Source organism: Hipposideros armiger, unplaced genomic scaffold (genome assembly GCF_001890085.2).
Source record: "Hipposideros armiger isolate ML-2016 unplaced genomic scaffold, ASM189008v1 scaffold_496, whole genome shotgun sequence".
NCBI lineage: Eukaryota > Metazoa > Chordata > Mammalia > Chiroptera > Hipposideridae > Hipposideros > Hipposideros armiger.
The window spans coordinates 83,021-105,736 of NW_017731846.1; the positions used below are offsets into that span (position 1 = coordinate 83,021).

The following is a 22,716-nucleotide window of genomic DNA, read 5'->3' on the forward strand; positions in this document are numbered from 1 at the left end:
TCAGTCTAGTTGTGGAGGACGTCGCTTCACTGGCCCATGTTGGTATTATCATTGCACTCTTCCTGGGAGAGGCAGTCGCTTGCCAGCCATTGGACGGCCACTCACAGCAGCTCACAGAAGTGCACACCCGCTGCTGGCCAGCCCCACTGCAGCCTACACCATCGCTGGTGACTCAAGGTAGCCCAGCTCCAGGTTGAGCTGTTGTTCACCATCTTAGCTGTAGAGGGTGCAGCATCACTGGCCCTCACATGGGATCTGAACCGGGGCCCTGCTGCTCAGAGCTGGCATCCCAAGCCAACTCTTTATTTTTTTTTAATAGCAAATGTGTTTTTATTAAATATTTTAAAAATAAAAGCATTTTGTGGCAACTCATAAATTTCTATTATAATAAATTAATATTTTGAATGTAGAAAACAATATAATAAAAAATTCATTTCCAAATACAAAGCAGTTACCCTTTGTTTAGGGGTGGTTCAGGTTAATGCATAATTTTGATTTTAAGAAAAAGATGATTGTTACAATTTGGTATGTAACCACTTAGTTACATCTAAGTTTTATTTGTTAAAAATATATTCTTTTAAAAGAATCCAATTTAAACATCTTATGCTTTTCTTCAGTGATGTTCTCCAAGCAGTGGGAGAAGTACTCCTTGATGGACAGATATCAGGAAACTGCCCCCAGATCAGACTGATATCTACAATACTGGCTTCTCCAGGGGAGCCCAGCACCAACTTGTGAAGAAGGCCCAGTTCAGAATGTAACAGTGAGGTGGGAACTTATGATAGCTCTAATCATTATCAAAAATGAACAACTTTAGGTATCTTTGTTTTGGGTTTCTGTGGTTTAGACACATCCAAAATTTCTTCATAGTCTGCACTCATTCCCTTTGCCCAGCGACCAACTGTAACCATTCGATCTGAATTCCGACTCTGAGGGAAATCTTTCTAAAAATGTTCCACAGAGCCACAAAGTCTGCAGCCACCACCATCAGCATAGAGTCCTTTGGGATTATCAGGACAAGATCTGGACAGGTGCCCCATTTGCCCACAAACAAAACATTTTGCAAAAGGAAATTCACCAAGAGCTGGGTCTACTTTAGCCTTGCACTTGGTTATTTCGTGCTCTGTGGATCCACACCGATAACATATTCCAGAGCCCAGATCTTGATTCTCAAGGGCAGCCGGGCAACCTGCAACCCCATGGCCAGGTTGTCTACAATGGAAACAGACCATTGCATTTTTCTTCAATGCTTGTCTTTTTAATCATCTTCCTTCCCTACGGTTATCTTTCTTTAAAGCAACTGCAATTTCTTCCCTTACTTCCCGACTGTCTGTTGGTATCATCTCCCCATTGTGAACCATCTGTGAGTTTTGTCTTAGGTATTCCATGAATCCATTCACATCCTCATTTAAGCACTTCTTTTTCTTTTTGTTCTTTTTGTGTTTTGCTTGGAGTGCATCATTTCTAAGGGACAGCCTATTGGCTTCAAGTTGTTTACTTTTTAGTAGGTTTTGGCTTTTTTTCTCATAGGACCCTTTCTTCATATCCTCCCATGACATTGCAGGCAAGGGTCTTTTGTTATTTGTGGTAGTAACTTGTGCCCGCCTGGTCATGGTTTCATCAGAAGTACCTTATCAATCACACGTGAATCCTCCAGAGCAGCAGAGTTACCCGGCCAGAGGAGTCCCCCCACCCCCCCACTGGCTGCGGTGCCGGCTCCCCAAACCAACTCTTAACCAACTCACCATTCGGCCGGCCCGGAAAAGTCTTTTTAATTGGACTAATTTGGATGTGTACATGGTGAAATCTCAAGAAAGTTTAATAGTTAATATCTTTTATTACCTATTATTGTTTTTTTTCATACAGTTAATGTTTGTATGCTGTTGCATAACGTCTATGCACATAAACAGATTTTTAATACATTTATAGTGTAAAACAAAACAAAATAAAACAAACAAACAAAAAAAGTGTGTGTGTTGGATCCATGATGCCTGTTGATTTTGAGCACCATGTAAGCTGTCCGTTCTACAGTATGGGCTGGAAGCCTACACACTAAATACAGAGGATGCCAAAAAAGGTATACACATTTTAAGAGAGGAAAAACACTATTAAAATTGAAATACTCAATATATACCAATAACAAAAGATGAATGCAAGTCACGTTTGACTTCAGCAATTACAAGAGGTGCTCACAGTGGTCACCATCAGCGTCCAGGCACTTCTGATTATGGCGAACTACTGCTTCAGCAACATTGACCAAAGTGTCCACTTGTTACATTTTTTTGGCACCCCCAATATTCTGGAGCTTTCTGCCAACATGGCTCCATGTTAGATTTGTGAGCAATCTGCAAGGCACAAAGAGGAGACGCCAATGTTCTCCAGCTGAAGCTACGGCCAAGTATGTGGGCATCTGCAGATGGCAGGTGTCTTCTGCCAGTGTCCTCCAGATGGCCTCCTGAGAATTACCCACTGGGCCTTCAGACAGCTGAGGACACTGGTGATGGCTCCCTGTGACCTGGGCACTTCCTGAATCTATAAACTTGGGCGGCTGCTTCCCTGACCTTCATGCTTCCAGTTCTCCCAACTATCAAGTGAGCTTTTAACTCCCTATATTAAATCCCTGCCCACTTGGAATAGCTAAAAGGTGTTTTGCTTTTCTGATCAAACCTGACTGGTTGAGCCAGAGGGTGACTGGGTAAGACAAGTTCAGAGCAGGGATAGAGGCAGGGGCTGAAATGCAGAGAGCAGAGAAGTGGGAGTGATGGAAGTTTGGGAAAATAAGTTTGGACTCCTAGATCAAAAACTTAGAAAAAAGGAAGGAGGAAGGGAGGGTGGTGGAAGGAGGAAGGACAGAGAGATTTGGGCCCCAGCAGGAAAGAAATGCAGAGCAAAGGAAGCCTTTAAGATTAAAACATGCTCACATGAACAAAAGCAGTAATAAGACCTGTCCTGGGAAGCTCCCTGCAGGCCCCGCTCATGCGAGTTCTAGGATCCTTCCCAGGGGCCAGGAAGCCATAGGGCCTAGGCCTCCAACTCAAGGACCTTAAACTTAGACTTCCCACGTTACCTCCTAAAGAGATTACAGGTAAAGTCACCTAGAAACCATACCACTGGAAGGAGAAGTCATTTAAAGATGCATCCCTTTCCTGGAAACTCACGGCTACGGTGAATTATCATTTTTCTTTACTGTATCCTTACTTGTCCCAGGAAGAGCTCAATTATATTGTATATGCACCCTTTACAAAAAGGCAGTAATTTGTTAAGTGGAAATATTTAAAATATACCACAATTTTCAAAGATGTTTTATTATTTCCTAATTTCATAACATACCAAGGGCCTTGAAAAACAAACAAAAAAAAACCCAAATGGCTTGGGTCACTCTTCATTTGTGAAGGACCCTGCTAAACAGGACCACGCCGCCTTTTCCTACTCTCAGGTAAAGGCAACCTCATCTATTTTGTGTGAAGCTTATGTCAGATGAAATCAAGAAACGAATAAAAAATAAGACTGTTTCCAGGATCTTGTCCCCCAGCATCTTACACAAGTCCCTTGCTTCAGTGGCTTCAGAAAAGCACCTCCCCCACTCCCACCCCACACAATGTAGAAATAAAATCCTGAAGCTGACACTCTGAACCTTGCTGATCCTTTCAAGGAAATGACGGCTTCAACTCAAAATGTAGGGGGCGCGAGAAAACCAGGCCTGGTGATGTGATGCTAGGCTCATGAGCTTTTGAGTCCACATGTTGCTGGGTACACCCAGGGGCTGGTTCTGGATGAAACGTGTGTGCCTTACACTCACTTTTGGTCATTTTTCCCTTCTATTTCATATACGCTCCTCCTGCATGCAAGAAATGACACTTTCACTCTCCGGAACCAGACATAACATTTTTACATTTCCAAGGATGAGAAGCAAGCTTAAAGGATAAACTGTGTCTTGCTTTTTTAATGCCCAGGTAATGAACTGAAGTTACATATGAGGTTTGCATTTTGATAGAAAGTTATTCATAGACTTGACTCTCTCAGCTTCAACTCTCTTTCTCTTCTGTCAACCCTCAATTATAACTTTATTTCAAAAGGACAATGAAATAAGTAGATGTGTGAACACAGGTAAAGAAAATTGAGGATTTTTTTTTTAATGAAGCACTGAATCCATTTTACATAAAAGTAAACTAGAGCAAAAACTTCACTTCCCTCAGGTATCTATGCAATGCCTCGTTTGTACGCCAGGCCTGCTTTTGACATTCATCATGCTTTGCTCACCCCCCACCCCCACCCCCGCCAAGTGGCCCATGCCCTGCAGTCTGGGCGCCTGTAACTTTCCAATGCCCTTACCAGACCAAACAAAACCGGAGGCTTCATGTCAGCACAAAGCACTGACATTCCGTGTTCCCCTTTCTGTGAACACCCACCCCTCTTCTTTTACGGTGAAACAGACACACAGAGAAGCAACAAATTCCACCATATAAAATTTCCATTGTGTCAATCAAACACAGGTAAAAAAAATATCAGTAACTCTACATAGTTTGACAAATTCATAAAATATATTTGGACTCTCATGGTTTTTTTGTTTGTTTGTTTTTTGGGGTTTTTTTTTAAGATTTTATTGGGGAATCGGGAGAAGGGGAACAGACAAGTTGCTGTCGTTTTGTTCTTCAGTCTAGTTGTGGAGGACGTTGCTTCACTGGCCCAAGTTGGCACCATCACTGCACTCTTCCGGGGTGAGGCAGATCAGTCGCCGGCTTCTGGACGGCCACTCACGCGGCTGCTGGCCACTCACGCTGGCTGCTGGCTACACACGGTAGCCCATGGCAACCCACTGCAGCAGGGACTGCAGCCTATGCCGTCGCCGGCGACCCATGGCAGCCCAGCTCCAGATCAAGCTGTTGTTCAGCATCTTAGCTGTAGAGGGCAGTGTCACTGGCCCTCATATGTGGGATCTGAACTGGGGCCCTCTGGCATCCCACACCAGTTCTTAACCAATGCGCCACTCGGCCGGCCCTCTCATGGTTTTTAAATTCCCTTAAATTTATGAAGGAGCTAAATGATTTTGAGCAAATTAAAGAGTCCTGGGAAGATGAAGAAGATGGGAATGAACATGACCAAGGCCCTTCTCTGTGTCAGGCGCTTTATAAATGTTCGTCCACTTAAGCTATACAATAAGCCCTAGGGAGCTACCACATCCCCATTGCAGATGGAGTAGAGAGCGGGAACGGAGTCAATGGAATTGTAATAGATAAGCATGATATCGGGGGTGGGAGGGTAATGGATGGGGGGAGGGGGGTTGTTACTTTGTGAGGGTGAAAAGGGTAATAACTATTGCATTGTTCTGTACACCTGAAACTAACAATAAAAAATAAAAAAAACAAATTACAACACTAAAAAAAAAACAAACGTCATGGGATGTAAAGTACAGCATAAGGAATGTAGTCAGTAATACTGTAATAACTATGTACGGTGCAAGGTGGGTACTAGACTTATCGGGGTGATCACTTTGTAAAGTATATTGATGTCTAATCACCCAAAACTAACACATGTCAACTGTAATTGAAAACATTTTTTAATGGAAAAATGTTTAAGATAGTAAATTTCATGTTTTGTGTATTTCATCACTGTTTTTAAAAATCCAAAAAAGAAATATAGAGAAGGAAAAAAAAAATTATGGTACATATATACACTGGAGTAGTACTATGCCAAAAAAAATAAAATCTTGCCATTTGCAACAATAAAAAAAAATAAATAAAAAGAAAGAAACAGTCTCAAAGGGATCCAGCAACTGGGCTGTAGAATTAAGAATGGGATTCAAGACACTCTCACTTGATTAAACTGCTATGAAAATTCAGACCTAGATGCCAACATGGATACCCACAACATGCGAATAAATTGAGGCCGTGATGTCTTGATTGGAGTCCGGCTGTCATGAGCATTATATTTTAAAACCAGGTGTAAACAGAAGGGCAAAAGGGCTGTCTTGGAGGAAATTACACGTTCTCATGCCTTTTTCACTGTGCCAAAAAGCATGCTTGCCATCTATTCAACTGCCAAGAGAAAAACAGAGTGATGTTTTGGTCACAACTTTCTTCCTGTCCCAAAAACATGGATGAAAATCCATCTTTGAAGAAAAAAGAAAGCAATCTGAAGGCTGATGACTGTCTAATATCTCTCACTGCCCAGTGGTCCTCCCTTTCAGGCCTGAAGACCACTTAGAGGACTTCCTATCTCCATCTCCATGATGACAGGAGGTTGGTACAAGAGTCAAGACCAAGCATTTAGTTTCTGATGCCCTGGGAGAGGTGGCAGCCTTATGTGTTCTGACAGCAGCTCCCCAGTGGCATCCTTTCTGGTCAAGTACAGCTCAGTCTCCACGGGGAGCCGAGCAGAAGCAGCACACTAGCGGCAGTACACTTCAGCAGGGGCATAGACAGCAAACAAAGGAACAGATGTATTAGATCACATCAGGTAAGGATAAGTACCATGAAGATTTACAATCAGGTGACATGGTAGAGTGACAGGGACACGCATGTTTGGGTGGCCAGGAAAGGGATCCCTGCAAAGTCAATATCCGAATAACAAGAAGGAGCCCAGAAGCTATCTGGAGGAAGCACCACCTTCTGTGAAGAAGAACAAGTGCAAAGGCCCTGAGGTGCTGGCTACTAAAACCGAACATAGGCCCATCGAAGGATATCTGAAACCCTCAGGGCCAGGTATGTTATGCTATTGGGCTGTCGGAAAAGTCATGACGTAGTTTTTCTGTTTTTCATTGCAAAAATGACTCATGACTTTTCCGACAACCCAACAGTTCAGAATTATTTGGATTTTAAAAAGGTAAAATGATACATGCGTCACATTTTATTACAAATCATCCCGTGAGGGCTAGGGCAGCACCCCGTAATTAAATATTAATATTTCTGTAGTAAGACATGATTATTCTCCCTTAGAATAAATATTATGCATATTCGCATGTCAGTTTAGGTCAGGTTTTTCACCTAAGAGGTTATGAAAACATTTTCAATTTTCAGAGCTTTCTAGATTTCAGAATTACAAAGTGGGCTTGTGACTCTCCTGGGACTTGAAAGAAAGTCAAATTCATAGAAGATTCTCCATCTTATATTTGTTAGTGACAAAGTTTTCTCAGCCCTTAGGCTCAGCTACCACCTGGGCCAACAAATCATAAAATTAATGAGTAAGGAGAGATGCAGTTACTGGCGATGGGAGGAGGGATCTTACTGAAACGATGAAAACACACACACAATGTGATGTGCATCAATTAGCGCATTATGGTGATACATGCACAACTTGGTGAATCTACTAAAATCACTGAATTGTACACCTAGAATGATGGGTGGTATTGGATATCGTAGCTCCATCAAGTTGTTAGAACAAACATCAATGGGAGAAACTCAGAAATGTGAATTAGTGTACCAGTTTTCAAAAGCAGAAACCCACTTATAAACAATGGGATCATATTTTCTCACAGGAAGAGTATTACTAGTATTGTAGCATGGTACAGCCACTTTGGAAAACAATCTGGCAGGTCCTTAAAAGCTTCAACAGAGAACATGTGACCTAGGAGTTTCACTCCTAGGTATACACACAAGAAAAATGAAGACCTATGACCACACAAAAACTTATACACAAATGTTCATAGCTGTGTTATTCATAATAGCTCCAAAGTAGAAACAACCCCGATGCCATCAACTGATGAATGAATACACAAAATATGATATATTCATGCCAAGGAACATTATTTGGCAATAAAAAGGAATGAAGTACTGATACATGTTACAACATGGATGAAACTTGAGAATATTACACTAAGTGAAAGGAGTCAGGGACAAAAGACCACATATTGTATGATTTTGTGTATGTGAAATGTCCAAAAGAGGCAAATCCATAGAAAGTAGATTAGAGGATGTCTAGGGCTGGAGAGAATGATGAGCTTGAGGGCTGACCGCTAAAGGCAGTGGGTTTTTTTCGGGGTAATGAAAATACTCTAAAATTAATTGTGGTAATGGTTGTACAACTATAAATTACTAAAAACCTTGAATTGTATACTTTAAATGGGTAAATAATATGGAATATGAGTTGTATTTCAATAAAATTGTTACCAAAAGCAAACAAACAAAAATCATGTCTTTCGTATATTAGGATGAAATTAAATATGTGTTGTTGTCTCATGTTCCTCAAAGCATACAATGACTCCTTGGAGCCTGCCAACTTAGTGCGTGCCATCTGCCTTCATAGAATGTGACCTGGTGACCACCAATCACTATCAACAGAGGGAAACTTCTCATCTGTGAGGCGGGGCAGAGATTTAAATCTGCTTTAAAGCTTTACTTATTTACTTGGTTCATAATTAGTATATTTTCTGCACCTCCAGCACAACAACCCATTTCAGATTAACTAGCGGAATGACTATACTTGCAAGAACTGTTATTAGAAACACTAAATAAATATTATTGAGATAAGTGTAAGTTAAATGTATTAAAATGATCCTTAGAAATGTGTTTTTCTGTGAATTTTCAACTACTACAGTCTAATAAATATGACTCCGATGGCATCTAGAATCATTCTAGGTCTAACAGAGCTAACCTACAAATAATGCTAATTTAAAACTTTCTCATTTCTTGGGAAAGTAAACACCAAATGAAAGAAAAGATCATAGACTTGTCTCATTTTGGAAGGCTAACAACAATTTATTATATTTATTTATACCCCACCACATTCCAAAAAGATTTGCCCATTGCTTGTATGCTACATCAAGAAAAAAACAAACAAAAAACCCTCGATTATTAAATTAATTAAGAACATCTGATCTTAAGGGGCATGAAACCAATTAGCTAACAAATATTTATTAAGCATCCACTATACACAAAGAATGTGGCTTGGCACCGAAGGGAGCTACAAAATACTTTTGACAGTCTCTGCCCTCTAGGAATTTGTAGTCACATCTAGAAATAATAAATTACTTTCCCCGATGCTGTTTGCCAGATTTCAAGTAAGAGGTCTAGTTAATAAGAAGTGTAGGAGCTGAGCAAAGGAGTGATGACTTCCCACCACTGAGGCCAGGAAGAGAGAAATACAGATTTTAAACTAACTTTAAAAGAGGTCCAGGGGAAAGAAGCCGATAGCTCAGGTGGGAAAGGCCAAGGGGTACTTGAGAACAGAGGGCCCACGTCTGGGCAGAGAACTAGTCCAGATAAGGCCAGAGAGGAGAGCTGGGGCCAGATGGGGCAAGTGCCGGGACTACCAGCCAAAGGACTGGACTTCATGCTAAATGAGCGCAAAGAGGTAGTAGAGGAAAAGTGATCCAGGGCAGTGGGAGGTCCACAGGGGACGGTGTCGGGGCAAAATGAAAGAGATCACGAGAAAGCACAGGCCTTGACATGTCCCACCACCAGCTGCTTGGAGCAGTGTGTACATCACCGAACGCCATGCAAATGGTGCCCCAGCATAGCATGGCTCCCTGTCACTGTCAAGTCTAATCACACCCACCAAAAAATAAACTTCGTCCTATCCTATACTCCTATTAAAAACAAAACAACTCTGTGTCATTAAATTATTTTACAAGTTTTTTAAAAGAATAATGTTCCTTTGTAAAGTCTCGGGCCTAGAGGGGAAAAACAAACAAACAAAAGACAGCCCTTTCAGAAACCTGCCATAGCCCTGGGACATTGATATGTTATATGTATACATATCTGTGATTACTTCTATGATATTAATTAAGCTTTCACTATTTGGGAAGAAATGTAAGCATGGTGATGAACACAGCAAAAAGGGTAGGTTAAAACGGAACCACACCCCCAAATATTCGCTTGCTTCAGGAGACATAGCTGATTATTAAACTAATTATGTCATATTTGCTGATTATGTCATATTTGCTGATTATGTCATATTTGCTGGTTATGTCATATTTGCTGATTATGTCATATTTGCCAGTTATGAAAATTAAATTTTATGTGAACCAGAAGAGATCAGTGACTTACCTGGGTTTCCCTCTCTTTCTCTCTTCCTTTGTCCCTCTCTCGGAAGAAGTAGTTAAGTTCAACCATTATTTATTAAGCAAAGGTTAATAAAATACAACCCTTCTTGGATTGTACAAAATAGTAAAAAAGACAGATATGTAACCAAATAACTACTATTCGATATGATTAATGTTATAGATAACTTAGATGTGGTAACTTCAAATAAGCATTAAAATGTTAACTGTTAATAAGTCAAAACAAGAATATCAACTTGTGCCTATGTATTCTAACAAAATCTTGCTTCTTATATAATTTCCCTCATTTACCAACATGTCTTTAAGACAAACTTATCCTGTTTAATAAATCATAGTTTTTAACTTGCCGGTACTCAATGAAAACCATCAATAGTGCACCCTGCTCTGCTGATAACTAATATGATAAGCAACAGCCAGACAACAGATGGTGAATCACAGGACAGATCAATACCACAGGTCAAGGTGAGCAGGCATTTCAACCATGCAGATGGTAGGAAACATTTTACAAGGTCAGGGACAAGGAGAGAATAAGAGAGTGTCCCAAAGTCCACAGGGGCCGGTAGGAACACCAAGACCCTCTGGGAAAATATGGTGCTGAAGCAAGATCCTGGCCCAATTAAGGTAAATTTATATGGGAAGACAAGTTGGTGTGGTTTATTTAAAAAGGGACTACTCCAAAACTGGGATGAGCTCTTCTGGGCACCGAGTTAGGGGGCAGAGTGTGTGGTCTGGGCTCTTTCAAGCCTCTACTTCTCTTTTGCCTTAATCCCCTGGGACAATGTTTTTAGCATTCTCAGATGGGTTGCATTCCCCAGGACCCCTGCACTCCCTTTAACTAGGGACATTTGATGGCTGCTTCTTGTGATTAGGTGATGGATGGTCAGAACTAGATTCATCAACTTCCCTTTCTCTAAGGGCTGGCTCTCACAGAGGCCACTGAGGGCTGGAAACAACATCGCTGGGGACAATAAGGTGGGAGCACCTCCAAAAGATAGGGGCACTTGAGTACTGATGGCCAGAGAATCCCAGCACCCATGGCTGGCAGGGAGCAGAGCTGACATTCACGGGAGTTGTCCCCCCATTGGTAATTTAATCGTTTTTAAAGAAATGCCTTCTTTGTTGGGGGATCAAGTAAGTGAGTCCACTGAATAAAATTCAGTAGGGGGGAAAAAACAACTCTAAGCAATCTGACTGGACAGCTGTTGGAGTAGAAAACTATCAGAAAAGTAAGTTGGTACTAAGAGAATTGGACTTGGCAGTTTATCAAATGTGAATAAGAGAGGATGGATAAATTCTAAGTCAATAACCATTTTATCATTCCTAACAACTTCCACCTGGCAGGTGCCTGGATGCCGGCCAAGACATTTACTTGCAAAATACGTTTGCTTTGTCTCCCCTGTTTTCCTTGCTCCCTGCTTTGTATTTGTAGCACCCTTCTCTTTTTGAGGTTGCTTTTCTTTTTACCAGCATTGTAGCCTCTTGTAAGAATCTTAACCATAACTGTAAGATCATTTGAGACAATACAAATACATATAGAGTTAAACAAGCAGCTGCTTTTTTTCTCATCAAGAGACATCTGGAAAAAGGAGAAAAGTTAAGAAAAGCCGAGTCCAAAATCCAGGAACCATGTCTACTGAATATTTAAACCAGTGGCTTCCAAGGTGAAATGCATAGGCCCTTCTCGAAGATTTCTCTCCTAGTTTTTCAGTTGTATCAAAAGCCTTACTCTAGTTTATGGGCAAAGTGCCTAACTCATTTCAAAACATAATCTAGTACATATGTGGAGCTGGCATATCTGCTGTGAATCCAATTTAAGTCCCTAATCTTTGCATCCTAATGGGTTTAAACATTTTCTGACCAGGGGGGTGGGGGGAAATGTATTTTACATTTGCTTTCCAAGTTTCAGAGAAAACTATTTTCTAGCCTGAGGGCTATTAATCCTCCAAAGGAAAGGCTAACTCCTCTTTCATTTGGAGAAGTGATCCAGATAAAGTGCAGAGCAGCAGGGAAAGTCAGTCCCGCACCATAATCATCGCACACTAACGTGTTATCCGAACCAACAACAAGCAGGTGTGTCTTTTCCACATCTGATACCTCTGGTTGGACGCCTCTCCTCCCTGCCCAGCAAGCTCCTACTCCTCCTTCAACACCCTCATCAAATATCCCCTGTTCTGTGAAACCTTTGTTGAACACTCCAAAGCAGAATAAAAGGCTCCTTACTCTGGGGCCCCAGAGACCTTTCACTGGAATATTGGACAAATCTACTGAGCTTCATCTGTACTGTATTGTGAACATCAGACGCCGAGCTGGCCCTCCCCTGCTTGTATCCCTGGATGCCTTGGGCTTATCCACAGCTGCACACTCAGGGCATCGGTGAGTACCCCTTCTGTGATGGTGTTCCATCAGTGTCGATTCAGCGGTGAATGATCCTTCCCATCTCCCCCTGGCCCATCCATCTTCTAATAGTCTGAACTCTTGGATAATAGATTGTCTATCGACCTGGGTTCTTCCAACTTCTGGCACATAGTAATTACTCAGTAAATATGGGCTGAATGTATGAGTGAATGCGTGAATGAATGAATGAAAACACATAAAAGCAAACAGTGTCCCAGTCGCCATCAAGCATCCAACACATTTGTTGAATTAATGGCTCCCTCCTCAGAACTTCTTTATTTGCTTATCCCTTCTTGTCATTCTACATTGTCTGCCTTGTAGTTGGTTGACTAAATAATGATATGAGGTTACAGGGTATTTGAGGTGGCTCCACTTCACTCAAAGAAGAAAGTCCAGCTTGTGAGCCACGTCAAAGGTTCAACATCCTAAATTGGTGAGTTGAGTTCAGGTTTCAAAAACACAAGTTTCATTATCTCCAGACAACGAATCTCAGTGATTGCTGCCAGCCATTTCATCCCCCCATTCCTCCTATCAGGCAGAAATGACACAAAATTTGTCTCCAACCTACTATAGAAAATAAAAATGGAAATGCATGAGATGGTATACATTAAGAAATCCGAGTTTCTCTGACAAGAGGAGTTCAATATATTATTAGCCAAATACAATTCTTAGAAAAGCTACATATGATTATTTACTTGATGGTTATTCACTGGCATCAAAAATACAACTTTTCATTCACCTCCTTCCTCATTCCACTTCCTCACACTTATTTTTAGTTGAGAACAAATGCAGTCTGTGAATTACAATCCATATTGTAATAAACAGCTGAAGAGAGTCACTGTAATCAAGCAAAAAATAATCAATATTGGAAAACGCAATCGTTTTACTTCAAAAGTCGAAAATTGTTGTATAATTGGCTTTCTTCCATTTGCCATCCTTTTTTATTCACAATTTTTTTTTTTAGACTGAAGAAGTAACTCGACCTGCATGTGTTAAGAGGAAAGGAAATCATTTAAGTAGCAGTAAATGAGATACTATTATCACAATTTAATATAAAATTGCCGTCCATCATTTAAACAATTTGATCTGTGTCAGGGACAGGAAATTTCCATAGACATTCTTAAAGACTACAAACATTTTTCAAGCTATCAAATTAAGAGACACAGAAATAATTAGATGTTGCCCAAGGTCTTTCTATTCTGAAGGGAGAGATTTTTCAGGAAGATAAAATTGTGTGTCACTGTTGTTTTGATATTTGGTCTTAATAAAAACAGGGCCATGTTTCAGACAATGATTGAGTTACAAAGTGTCAAAAAGGTCTTCACTAATTATTTTTTTAGGTAGCTAATCAACATTTCCTACATGTAGAGAATGTTAATGTGTCCTCTTGAGGTCTACACATGGCTCAGTTTAAAAGGCATTCTGCAGTGTCTGCAGAGCCCATCCTCCCCCTCTCTGAGACCTGAGGGGGCCCAGCTGCCATACTGTACTAATCAATCCTGCCTCGAGCATGAACATGTGACCGAGCTGGGCTCCTCAGGTACTCTTCCCTAAGAATTTGGAATTGGAGACTGAAGACTTTCATCAATCTCTATGGGACTTAGAAGTAAGACATGTGAACTTGGAAAAGGTGTTAGAGCCACTATCAACCACAGTGCACAGAGACCCAGAAAAAGCCAGGGTGCTGAGAGGAGAATGAAGGAGAAGGTGGAGCAGCAGAGGTGAGAGGCTGAGTGTGGCTCTCAGGTCCTGGTCACTGCCTGACCCCACCCTCTCTCTGTTCATCACACACCTATTACTTCACCATCAAATCTTCATTTTTACCAGCACCTGTCACCAAAAAAACCTTGAGACAAGTTTTACAACCAACCTTGACTACTTGGAAAGCCCGCAAGATAGCTTCTCTATAAACTTTAAAAACAATGACACAGTAATGACCATCAGGGGCTTCTGAATACAGTAAAACCTTGGATTGTGAGTAATGTGGATTGCGAGTGTTCCACAAGATGAGCAAACATTTCTAATACATTTTAACGTGGTAAACGAGCGATGTCTTGCAATATGAGTAGTTTGTTTCTGGAACGAATTATGCTCACAAACCAAGGTATTACTGTATTCTGATTCAAAAGGCATTCCCAAATCCTTGGAAATTCAGTTAGAGCATTTTTAGGCTTCACTTAGCCAGAAACAATGTGTAAGAGCAGCTGGCCAGAAAGAGCTGTCAAAGATCTCAGCCATTATTTTAACCCAGGAGGCCAACATGTCACATTCCCAGGTAGATTCTGTTCTCAGCCCTGGAGCAAGGGGCATTGGGACCCCATTCGAGACAGCAGGACTGACAAAATGCACTCTACCCCAGGACTCCTCACCCTGTGTTTAAAGTGGTCAAAGGGCCTAATTCTGTTTTATTTGGGTTTGGTTTGGGTTTAATTCTGTTGTGTGTGCATTTTCCAATCCATCAGAGTCCAATACTTTTGTAAAACACAGAAGTATTGTGTGCTTCATGTCCCATCAATGTCATATTGTTATAAATGTCTTAACACTTGCTCTCAATTCCTATTCTTATCTCATTGCAATAATAAACAGGTGCCAAACCAACACCAGCCCATGATTCATACTTTGAGGGGCTCTGGTCTACCCTGCAGTTATCACCATCCAGGACTGTTCAGCTGTCCCCACCCAGTGCTTTCTTGAAGACATTGTGACAGCCCCCAGTATAAAATGGGATGTACGGCAGGATTCTAAGATGGTTCCCCAAGATCCTAATCCTCTAGTCAGCACACCCTGCATTATCCCCTCCCCTTGAGTGCAGACAGGGCTCGTGACTATGAGGGGGTAACCACTCCCTCAGTTAGGTTATGTTATAGAAGCAGCAATGGTAGAGACACTTCACTGATGGCCTTAAAGAAGCTGCCTTACTGTGAGAAGGCCACACGGCTAGGACCTGAGGATGGCCTGTAGACGCTGAGAACAACCCCAGGCCAACAGCCAGTGAAGAAACAGGGACCTCAGTCCTGGCACCTCAAGGGACTGAGTTCTGTCAACAACCTGAATGAGGCGGAAAGAGAAGCTGCACCTCCAATGAGATTGCAGCCCCCACCAGCGCTTTGGTTTCAGCCTGGTCAGACCCTGAGCAGACAACCCAGCTGTGCTGTGCCAGGACCTTTGACCTATAGATAATAAGAGTAAATAGGTGCTGCTTTTCTTATGCAGCAATAGAAAACTAAGAGTCATGTATTACAATATTAAATTTGGGTTGTTGCAAGGATTAAACATCATGTATGGGAAGCGCCAAAGATATCGTAACCATTCAGCTAATAGTAGCTGGTATGCCCATGTTGGCGATTAGATTTCATAATGCATGTAGGCCTATGTATAGTGAGTAAAGTATATGTACGTACAAACATACACGTTCACATACATGAAATTCTAACAGACTTCATAGCCTTCCTACAGAGGACAGTCTGCCCACCATTTTCAAAAACTACCTTATATCTCTCAGCTCCCTGTTGTATCTCCTTCTTTTGATAATTGTCATAAGCCTGGAAAGTAAACACTGCCATATCCATTATACCAGGGAAGAACCTGAGACTCAGGCTCACATAGCCAGTTGGCTCCTAGCAGAACCAGACTGCAAGCCTAGTCTTTTTAAAACCTACAGCAGCCTTATGTTTAAATGTAAAGATGTCCTAGGCTGCCATAAGCTGCCTCCAACAGTTTCAAAAATAAGTTCTGGAAACATCATAGATGTCATTGATTATAATGGAGGTCTCTGTCCATCCTGAAATCACAGGGTAAACCATGTTTTCTGGTTCTCAAATGAAAATAAAAATAAATAAAGTGGCTATCCCCATAAGCAAAATCCTAGAAGTTGAATAGGGCCTCAAATCACCATTCTTGCTGCCATTTGCAATGAGAATTCAAACCCAGACTGGCCATGCTGGGGATGTGAAGACACACGGTGCACGGATCAAACCTGCTCTGTTTGACCTGCGCATGATAGTCGGAGCTTCTAGCCAGGTATGCCGTGTTTTCACTTCACTTCACAGGTTCCACATCAACCTTCGCACTTCATTTACAACCACCTATTTTATAAGCTGTGGAATTCTTTGCTGGTACTTAACTTTCCGTAAAAACAAATATTCAAATCATGATTGGATGTGAACATTTTCACTGGCATGTTTCACAGCTAAGAAACATTACCTTTTTATATTTTGTGTGCAGCTATCTGAAAATATGGGATTCTCTTAAATGCTTGCTAACACACATAAAGTGACAAATATTAGCAATTCTTATAGATTTTTTTTTTACTGCCTTTCATAGACTCTCAAACACATCAACACCAGTGAAACAATACATTTTCAAATTTTGGGATAGCTTATGCATGTGACAAAACAAAATAAAATCAAACAAAATATATACTGGGTGTTAGGCAGCCCAGGCCTTGAATGGACCACATAAATCTGTCTTACAGCAGCAATGGAATTGAACGGCTCCACTCTACCTTTTGGGGCAACCACATACTTTATCATCACAAGACTTTACATTATAAATGGTGTATAAATATATGTGCCCCAAGAAATATGCGCAGAAAGTTGCTCTCCAAGGGAGAGAGCAGACAACGTCTGCCAGTATCAACAATGTGTAGAGGAAACTGGGCTCAGAGGAACCAGGCACTGCAGCTGGATTCCTATGGGGTTGACATAGCCTGAGGTTGTGCCAAGGGTAATGATGGATAGCTTTCAGGGATCAAAATTTGAGGACACAAGTGGCCTCCCGATCCCCTGCAGGCTGAGTCCCACCATGCAAGGGGGAGCCCACCAGAGATGAGGGCAGAGATTCAGTTTTCTTGGACCTTCAGAGTTAAAAAGGCCCATGATGATCCCAGGTTCTGCCCCTTTCATTGAACATTCAAGTTAGAGCTGACTCCTAGAACTTGGTATTTGAGATTTTGTCTGTACAGACATTTTTTTCATTCATCTGTGTTGAAGAAACTGGAAACGAAAAACCCAGGTAATTCTCTTACATTTCCATAACTGAAACTAATCCCATCAACCCCCCACCCCACCCCAGATCAGGAGTCAACAAAAGTTTCTATAAAGAGGCAGATGATAAATATTTTTGGCTTTGCAGGCTACAGGGTCTCTGCCTCAACTACTCAACTCTGTTGTTCTAGTGCAAAGACAACATGTGAAGGAACGGGTGTGGCTGTGCTCCAATAAAACTTTATTTATGAAAACCAGATTTGGCCCATGGGCTGTCGTTTGCCGACTCCTGACCTCAGTCTCTGACAACATGCCTAGGGCCTTCATCATTTTTGCCTTGACGTCGCCTCCGATTCTCAGATGGCGCTCTAACAGATGTCCTTCTTTCCACTCCACCCTCCACCTGCCACCAGATGTCTACAGCAGAGGTCTACGCATGTCCCTCTCCTGTCAAGCTTTATGTGACTCCACAGCCTGGAGCAGCACCCCAAATCTACACCAGGTATTCTGTGGTATGAGCCCAGATAATCATGTGTGAGTTACACACAAAATGGTACTATCTTCAATACCATGTGTTTGAGAAATACCAGCTTCAGTTTTGACAGAAATAGAGATTCCTTCACCACAGAACACCTGAGGGTCACACACTTACGGGCATCATGCAGCCATAAAGGAGCAAAAATCATTTCTCAGCCATATTTGACCACGGGGCCCTTCATTTCCATAGAATATCCCTCAGAACTTGTGTCAGGGGGATGTACCTTGGGAAATACTCCCACATGGCTATAGTGCAGCCCTCAGCTATACACTTCCCATTTTGCATCTGCCAGGACCCTCCCAGCATATCGTCTACCCCACTCACCTGAGCCGTGCATCACATCACCAACACACCAGGGTCTTCCATATCTCTACACCACAATGCAACCCGTGCCTGACACATTCTATGCTGCAGGGACCAGCTCAATGTTTAAACAGCCTCTCCCATTAAGTTTATCTTCCTGGCTTTGTGCCCAGAGAATATCTGAAATAATAACTCAATTATCCGATGTTTGATTTATTCCTAACCTGATGGTGAACAACATAATCCTGGAGGAAGTGATACTCCCCATTTGAACGCATGACCCTGATGACTAATTTGAGAGACTTTGAATCCTTCCCTATGAGTTTCTCTAATCTGGTACAATAGATTCAGTTGAATAAAAGGTTATTTCCCCCATAATGTACATGTTATGAGTATACTAAATATATTCCCTCATTTCTTCCTTCACCCCATGTTATTTACTGGGGACTCCTCAGACAACATATAGGGATGGTTGAGGGCAGGAGAGCAGGACATTATCCTAAAACATGTCCAACAAACACCGAGTACAAACTATTAAAATTAATGACCTTATTTGCTTCCCAGGCTTTTCCCATTACCTTTTGCCTTTTAATAACTGAATATTGGTCTTCTAGCTTGCTTCTGGTTGATACCCAATTTGCTCTGTTGTTGATTCATAGGTAATTTCACACTCTAACTACCAGAATAGGAATTACTGAATGCCAGCGCCAGAGGGAACAACATGATCGTTTTTCAGATAAGGAAACTACGGGCCAGGGGGAGGTGCCTGGCCCCCGCCGCTCTCCCACGGATGCCTCACACCTCAGGAGGCTGTTCAAGGGCCATGAGAAGCCCCTTTTATTCTTCCACAGGCTTCTGATTTTAAGTATCCTCAGGCAGTACCATCCTAATTTTGCAGATGATGAAACCAGGGCAAGGAGAAACTGATTGGCCTGCCCAAGTGACTCACTTAAACACTGAATGTTAATGTCAAAATATCACAATTAGTCCTTCTTGCAGTCATGGCCTCAAAGGGGGAGAACATTCCCTTTACTTAAATGAAACCACATATTCTTCTTCACAAAGAAACAAAGTTAATGCATTCTGGATTCAGATATAAATAATGCTTTTTTGGTAAACTCAGTGGCAAAAAAGGTATCAACCCTCTCCTTGCAATCCCTTATGTTTCTAGAGCATTTTACCTTTTTAAAACTAGATTTTCTATTTCAGAGAAGTTTTAGGTTTACAGAAAAATTAATAGGGAAGTACAGAGCACTTCCAAATACCACCACATACCCCACACTTAATTTCCTGTTACCAACATCTTGCATTAGTATGATAACGTATATTACAGCTGATGAGCTGTACATTGTTATTAACTAAGGTTCATAGTTTACCTTAGGGTTCATTCTTCGTGCTGTACATTCTAGGGTTTTGACACATATATAATGACATGCATCCATCATTACAGTGTCACACAAAACAGTTTAACTGCTCGAAAAATTCCCTGTATTCCACCTAGTCATCCCTCCCTCTCTCCAAAACCCCTAGTAACCACTGATCATTTTACTGTCTCTGTAGTTTTGCTTTTGCCAGAATGTCATATAGTTTGAATCAGGCAATATGTAGCCTTTCATACTGGCTTCTTTCACTTATCAACATGCATTTAAAGTGCCTCCATGCCTTTTCATAGTTTGACAGTTTTTTGTTTTATCACTAAATAATATTCCATTGTCTGGACATACCACAGTTTATTTATCCATGTGCCTATTGAAGGATGTCTTGGTTACTTCCAGGTTTGGGCAATTATGAATAACGCTTCTGTAAACATTCATGTGCAGGATTTGGGGAAGACATAAATTTTCAACGTATTTGAGTAAATACCAAGAAGCACAATTGCTGGGTTGTATGGTGAGAGTATGTTTAGTTTCGTAAGAAAAGACCAAACTGTCTTCGGAAGTGGCTGCACCCTTTTGCATTCTCACCAGCAGTGAATCAGAGCTCCTGAGGCTCCCCAGCTCACCGGCATTTGGTGTAGAGCATGTTACATTTTTATAAATTATGTGCATGCGATCGCCTCAATTTACAACAGCTTTCATGGACTCTATCTATTGCATTCCAAGGGTCAAGACTTGATGTTCAGTATACCTGAATCCATATAATAATGATTTGTATATTCCAGGGTTCTAAAGGGCTAATTGTACCCACTGGCCACATCTCATTCACTTAATAAATATTCACTAAACCCCTCCTACGCACTGTGTGACATAGGGGTGCTGAGGACAGCGTGATTAACAAGACACATGGTTCCTGCACTCACAGAGTTCATGGTAAGGCATAGACTGGAGAGTCAACACCCACAGTCACATCACATCAAGAGAAGGCAAACGTAAGGGAGGAGCTGGCTGTGGTCACCTATCCTGGTGAGCCCTCAATCACGACATCTCACAAGGAGGGGGTCCTCTAGGATGACAAAACAAAGGGCCTACACTTGTTGCAACTGTGTCTTAGCAAAGTTGCCGGAAGAATTTGCTCTTCCAGAAAACCCAGGGAGCAAAGTAACAAAGAAGCGAAAATAAGAAAGTGCCGGCAGAGGTTTCTGAATCAAGAGATATATCATTCCTGAAAGTGTTTTTGACAAAAACTAAGGCTGCAGGAATATAAGAATTTTTTTATTATTAATACCATTGTTATGGACTTTATAGATTCCTATGGCCCATTTTTAATAAATTGCACTAACAAAAATTATTTAATATTTTGGCAGGATATTCATTAGCTTGTAATGCTGAACACTCCTTACATTTTATGGCTACCATCCTGTCTAGCTTCCCCTCTTTAAGACCACTCATCGACTCTGCTGTGCAGGTAGCATCTTTGAGCCAGTCCGCATTATTTATAAAGGGTTTCACAGGAACAGAAACGCAGTGCCTATGAGTGGCTGCCAAGACGTAAGTCCCCACGCTGTGTCAAGGTTAGACCTCGATGCCAATAAAGATTCATTAGGTACTAAAAACTGAATCAGCAGTGTCTTTGCGGTGACCTGAGCCCTCATTTTGGCACAGAGCTCTAGAAGTTCTCAGCAAAGAAGAAAAATGAGACTAAAAGATAATTCATATACAGCATGACAAAGATATAGAACAGCAGCCCTCACAAACAGGGGTGACCAAAAAGGAAAATTAAAATGACTTTAAGAACCATCACCCCATTAGCTCATCTCAGGTTCCTTCCACAAGCTCTCTCTCTCTGGGGAATGACAATTAGCCTACCTTGTATTGACCATGGCCTTGGAAAGAGCTGTCCAGATTTTATTCCAGGAGCTGCCCTCCATATTTGGACATTGGGGGATAGTCATCACAGAGCACTTCAGGGGGGGCCTCTGCGATTTGTAAGCAAACCAAACCAGGATGTGGCTGATCCAGCCAGTCCTTGGGAATGTCCAGATATCTGATGGACCAAGAACTGAGCAATTCCAACCTTCAAAGCAATTAAGGAGAGCAGAGCAGTGAACAGTATGGCTATGTGTGCACTCGTACAATGGAATTTCCAGTATACCCACAGTGCATGAGGTGGAAGGTATGTAAATCCAACAGGGCTCTTTCTCTCCCACATCTGTGGACTCTCCCCACTAACATGACTTCCGATACCACCTAAATGTCAATCCTTCCAAGCTTCCATCTCCAGTCTGGACTCTTGCCTTGGGCTTAAGCCTTATAGAGATAATTGTGTTTTTTAACATCTCCACTTTCATGTCTAATAGACATCTCAAACTTAAGATAGCCAAAGTGGAACTGAGGCTACAAAGCTAAATCTGGGAATTATCATTTGTTTCTCTTCTTCCCTCAATCCCTCTGGCACATACTCCCCTCGGCCAACCTATGAGCAATTCCTGATGAGTCTAACTTCAAATGTACCCTGACCAGAGCTCTCTCCATCTCAACTATGCCCTATTCCCACATCTCTTCACTGATGATTGCAAGAGCCTCCTAGCTGGCCTGTGTTTCCAGTCTCACTCCCCACATACTAGCTTCCACAGAGCAGCTGGAATAACCTATAAATCAGATCATATCTCTTACACTCGAAACCCCTCACTGGCCTCCAGCTGTACTTCAAATAAAATCTATACTCCCAGCCCTAGCCTGCAAAGCTGTATATAACCTGACCCCTGTCCATCGCCTCAATTTCATCCTTCTGGCCATGCAGATCCCAGCGTCACACTGTCACATCTGCAGAGAAATTGACCCTGATTGATCCCCAATCTAAAGAGATCATAATCCAATCACTCTCTCAGACTGAGTTATTTTCATTCACTGAAGTATACTTATCACTATTTCACACACATACATACACACACACACACACACACACACACACACATTTATAAAGTTTGTTGACAACCGTATCTCCACTACCTAGAAATATACCCAGGACAGAAGAGGTCCTCAATAAATACTCAGTAAATATTTTATTGAAGAAACAGAAACTGATAAGCCATCACTCAGCTAAATCCAACATAGTCATCT

The 22,716-nt window shown here is 41.6% G+C and overlaps 1 protein-coding gene and 1 pseudogene across 1 annotated transcript in view; both read right to left on the reverse strand.

Moving 5' to 3' along the window:
• Positions 1-22,716, reverse strand: part of LOC109395942 (voltage-dependent calcium channel subunit alpha-2/delta-3-like) — a 280,829-nt gene that overhangs the window by 14,606 nt on the left and 243,507 nt on the right. The window lies entirely within an intron of this gene.
• LOC109395941 (zinc finger CCHC domain-containing protein 9 pseudogene) lies at positions 587-1,661 on the reverse strand (annotated as a pseudogene).